This window comes from Gasterosteus aculeatus, chromosome 2, assembly GCF_964276395.1.
Source record: "Gasterosteus aculeatus chromosome 2, fGasAcu3.hap1.1, whole genome shotgun sequence".
NCBI lineage: Eukaryota > Metazoa > Chordata > Actinopteri > Perciformes > Gasterosteidae > Gasterosteus > Gasterosteus aculeatus.
In genome coordinates this window covers 18120595-18125963 of record NC_135689.1, presented here as the reverse complement: position 1 = coordinate 18125963, position 5369 = coordinate 18120595, and the positions used below count along the sequence as shown (strand labels likewise).

Below are 5369 nucleotides of genomic sequence, written 5' to 3'. Positions count from 1 at the left end.
AAAAAACATATTCAATGACTGATCAATGATCCAAACGGTTACAGCTTATTATTAGTTGACTAATTGTGCAAAGGGACAGTTTTTTTAGCTTCACGCGCACATCCACTCGAGAAAACCTCCCATCTTCAGCACCCAGAAGCCTTGTAATTTTTGCCCTTCTTTTTAGATTTAACCAAAGCAACACACTGTAACTCCAACATGCACTGAATATGCAGAGCACTCGTTGGTTGCATGCATTTGTCAATTGTTTAACTTTTTGTTACAGCTGTGATGGCACATGTTTACACTCAAGCACGAGTATGCAGAGGACCACACGTTTGTGAACATCATGATTCATCCACTTATCATCACACGCATATTTCTATCTTTTTATTTATCCATTTCTTTATTTCTGGATTGTGGAACACATATGTCTCACTTCCAACTCTTAACAAAACCTTTTCAAATCTATCCTCAAAAGGCAACATTTTTTGTAGAGTCTTTACTCTACAGCCATCATTTCAGTGCTATTACGTCACTTGTAGCCCACAATTCATATGGCCTAAAAATGAAAAACCCTTATCACCAGGTGGTAAATGTTTTTCATTTTTTGGGGAGTTCTTTGTGCTGATGTGTGGGTTTTGGGACAGAGGATGGCGTATGTGTACAGACTGTAAAGCCCTCTGTGGCAAATTTGCGATTTTGGACTATACAAAATAAAATTAATTGTATTGAATGTGGAAAAACAAGTATGTGCTAAGCTGCTGGAAGAAGGCTTGCGGAAGGTCCGCAGTAAACATATTGTCCACATATTTGTGCAACAAACCTCAACTTGGTTTGCAAGTGACAGAAGCAGCAATGTAAGATCGCTGAATGTGTCACACATACGCCCACATCATAGTTTATTTTTCATCTTCCCTGCGTGTTCACTAACTCTCCTGTCATTTCAGATCCTCCCACCTCGTCACCTGATTTCCTGCACCTGGTTCTTTTCACCCTCACCTGTGGTGCCTTCCCTCATCAGTCACTCACTATTTAAGCCCGTCACATTCTATTGCTCACTGCCAGATCGTCTTGTGTGCATGCCAAGTTTTCCCGTCCTGACCTAGCCTGCCTTCTCTTGACCACGAACTCTTCGCCTGCGCCCTTTCTGGATTTGTTTGGCTGTCGGATTGCCATCCTGTTTCTGAACCCTGCCTGTCCCCGTTTAGGGATTTCCTGCCTGCCCCTCTGGATTTGTTTGCCCATTGGACTGCTATCCCAGGTCTATGATCACGCCACACCCGGGAGGGAAGCGGCCCCGGGTCTGTTTGAACTGCAGCAGGGAGGGCCATCTGTATCCGACTATTCTATTGAATTTTGCACCATGGCAGCGGAGAGTGACTGGAACCACGCCTCTCTTCTCGATGCCTTCTACTGGGCCGCATGTCCAGTAAAAGACAAGGCTCACCAGTCAACCAGAGGGCCAAAACTTTGAAATGCCCTCTCGACCACAATCGACCACTAATCCATGCACAGATGTTTTGTCAGGGGAGGAGCCACCCTGTTGCTGTTCTCATTGATTCTGGTGCAGATTCTAACCTTCTCGACAGGGATCTGGCTGCAAAGATGGGGATTGGGCAGGTGGCCCTGGACAGACTCATCTGGGCAACTGCATTGGTCGTCTACTCTGCAGGGTTACTCATCAGACCACCCCCCTGCGCATAGAGATGGCAGGTAACCACAGTGAAACACTCACCTTCCACATACTTCATGCACCTCATCAACCGGTCATACTGGGATTTTCATGGTTTTAGGGTGGAGTCTTCATTGTCACGCAGTTTGTCTAAAGTCTCTTGCATCTCGTAGTTTTTCCGTGTCTCCTGAGAATCCAGATCTCACCGGCGTTTCTAAGGACTAACATGACCTGAGGGAGGTGTTCAACAAGGCTCGGCCACCTCACCGCCTGTATGATCGTGCAATAGACCTCCTTGCGGGCACATCGCCTCTCCAAGGCAGACTATTTTCCCTGTCTGCTCCAGAGACAAGGACGATGGAGACTTTTGTATTAACGACTCCTTGGCTGCTGGACTGATTAGACCGTCGTCATCTTTTTTGTGAGTAAGAAGGACAAAACTCTGCGACCATGCATTGACTACAGAGGACTCTATAACATCACCATCAAGAACAGGTACCCACTCCCACTTATCTCCTCTGCGTTTGAGTTGCTAGAAGGGGGTACAATCTTCTCAAAACTGGATCTCGGGAATGCGTACCTTTGGTCAGGATTAGGAAGGGGGATGAGTGGAAGACGGCCTTCAATACTCCCAGTGGACATTATGAGTATCTGGTCATGCCATTGGGTCTCACCAATTCCCTTGCTGTTTTTCAGGGGCTAGTAAATTATGTTCTTCGGGATCTGCTTAATGTTTTTGTCTATCTGGATGACATTTTGATTTTTTTCCAAGTCGACACAGGAGCACGTGATGCATGTACGGCAAGTCCTCAATAGACTTCTAGAGAACCACCTCTACGTAAAAGCTGAAAAGTGCATGTTCCACACCTTGGAGGTATTGTTTCTGGGCTTCATAGTCAATGCCGGCAGTGTCCAGATGGACCCTGCAAAGACCAGAGCAGTGGCGGACTGGCCTCAACCCTCCACACTCAAGGAACTGCAGAGTTTTTTGGGCTTTGCAAATTTCTGACCACAACAATTTAGAATATATTCACTCTGCCAAGCGGTTGAACTCCCGCCAAGCAAGCTCCAAAATCTTTTTTTTTTTTTTCTTTTCTTAACAGTTTTGAGTTTACCTTGTCCTACCGTCCCGGCACTGGTCAGTTCCAGTCAATGAGCTGCCCTCAAAGTCCAGAAAACATTCTCTCCCCTAAGTGTGTTATTGGGACAGTGACCTGGGAAGTGGAGAGAGCGGTAAAATGCTCCCATGTGGAGCACCCTGCCCCAGTGCCTGTCCCGATAACCGTCTGTTTGTCCCGGCAAATCTCCGTTCTCAGGTCCTCCAGTGGGGCCATTACTCCCGCCTGGCTTGTCACCCTGGGGTTACTCGCACGCTAGCTCTGCTCAGGCAACGGTTCTGTTGCTCACTGCCAGATTGTCTTGTGCATGCCAAGTTTTCCAGCGTTTTTCTGATTACTGATATCCTGACCTAGCCTGCCTTCTCTTGACCACGAGAAATGGCCTGCGCCATTTGTGGATTTGTTTGGCTGTCGGATTGCCATCCTGTTTCTGAACCCTGCTTGTCCCCGTTTACGGATTTCCTGCCTGCCCCTCTGGATTTGTTTGCCCATTGGACTGCTATCCCGGTTTTGACCCTGCCTGTACCAGTAAAGAACTTTTGATTGGATTCTGCCTAGGAGTTGTGCTTTTGGGTCCCTATACCTGTAACCCTTACAGAATGGGGCGACTGTGGGAGAGTGGAGAGCACGGTGGTCCTCCAATCACAGGATTGGTAGTTCAATCCCTGGTTCTTATGACCCGCATGCCGATGTATTCTTTGGCAAGACACTTAACCCAACGTTGCTCCTGTAGCTGTGTGAATGCTGCAATGCTACTGATGGGCAGGTGGCACTGTTAATGGTAGCTGTCATCAGTATGAATGCGTTGAGTAAATACAGCAACACTAGTATTGCTACTCACGTCACAATTACCCTTTGAGCAAGGTTCAGAAACGCATGTCCTCTCCAAGTTACTCAGTAAGTGCGGTTGTTGACTCGTATAAGTGAAAGGGATAGAGATAAAATGGATTACAGAGAACACAGAATGGGTCATGTCATCTATCTTTATTACAAAATAAATAACAGTGGCTTTGTAGAAGGTGCAGTGGGACTGAGGGGATCAAGAATGGAAAAGATGGAGACGAGAGAATGAGGATTAAATTCTGGTTTGGTCCAACAAGCTTTTGGCTGCAGAAAAAAGAGGGCCACCACCAGCGGTGTCTGGAGTCCAGGGCAGAATCTGCCTGAGCAGAACTCACGTGCACAGCCCCTTGATTATCCCGGTTTAAGAGTCCAATTGCCAAGATTGTGCACTATTTCAATGTTATACTGGTGTAATAAATGTTTGTCAAATTCGGACAAGAAGTCCGACAAGTGCGCCACAGCCCTGTTTTTATGTGAAATGGCCAAACGGCTGCTCATTTTCAATCAATAGCTGCATAAGCCATATCCACTTGACATTTCAGTATTTTAAAAGGTTTCACTGCTACATGAATGATTTACCATTTTGGGTCGATTCTTCTAAAGAAAGGACTGCTTCGGCAATCAGCACAGCTCAGTGTGCTTGGAATACTTTGCTTCATATGGCCCGTGTGGTGCACAGGAATCACCCACAGGCAGTTAGCTATTGATTCAATATTGGAATTGGAATAGACAGACTAGTTGCAATGTAGAGGATCTTAACTAGCGTTCTAAACATCAATACAGGGAAAAGAACAATTAACTGCCTGGTGTTAATAAATATCTAGTAAATGGCTATTAGTAACATTTTACATAAGAGAAATGACTATACAGTTAAATTACATTTAGCTGAATCAACTCGTACTTCCACCCATCATTTCATGCCACATGTTGCACCGGCTGCCTTTTTAATTAATCTTAGCCAATGAACAAATAACGTTGTTGCAGCTCTTGACATTATTTTGCCCCACTGAAAAGTGAACTAACATGTCTTAATTGTGCTGTAACCTTTGTAAATTGATATGTGTGATCATATAATTCATTATGTTTGTAGGGATGTATACGTTTGAAAAACAGACCTCATGATTTTGTGATATTTTATTCCAGCGGCATTATCAGCCACATCAAGCGTGTGTCTGAAGTCAAGGTTTGAAGCTTTGAGGAGACGAACCTAAACTAAAAAAAGGGTGCATTTCTGTGACGGAGTCTGAACATTTTTTAACTTTTGATGGCGCTAATGTCAAAATCGCTTTGATGATATCAGGCCTTATGTTGAGAACATGAATGTCTCTGGTAAAGCAGACTTATTTAAACGCTTAAATCACCAGTTGAAATGTCATATGATCACCAACGTGAGTTCATCCTATGCACACCATGACATGACAACTTTCTAATAACATGATTAAAGATTATATATAACAATCATTGTCAAATTAGTTAGTTTCTTTATTCAACAGAATTATTTTTTTAATTTAAGCGGCCGATGATTTCACATTCCCATTGTGTACTACTTTAAGTTAAAACCCTTTCCCTCCATTCAATTTTATGTTTGTACTTTATTATATTATAATAAGAATTATATAATATTATATAGTGGCAGGATGTCATGGTAACCAGACCGATCACTGAGTAAAAAACCTTTGATCTGGATTAAATATAATCAAGCTATATGCGGTTATACTTCTTTTTTAGGCAATGTGGCCTTCAGACTTCCCTGT

At 44.0% G+C, this 5369-nt stretch overlaps 1 long non-coding RNA gene across 1 annotated transcript; it reads left to right on the top strand.

The window, feature by feature from the left end:
- Nucleotides 1-1190: 1190 nt before the first annotated feature.
- LOC144385429 (uncharacterized) lies at nt 1191-5076 on the top strand. Its single transcript, XR_013451693.1, has 2 exons — nt 1191-1695; nt 1828-5076. It is a non-coding gene; the product is annotated as an uncharacterized LOC144385429 (long non-coding RNA).
- Nucleotides 5077-5369: the final 293 nt, after the last annotated feature.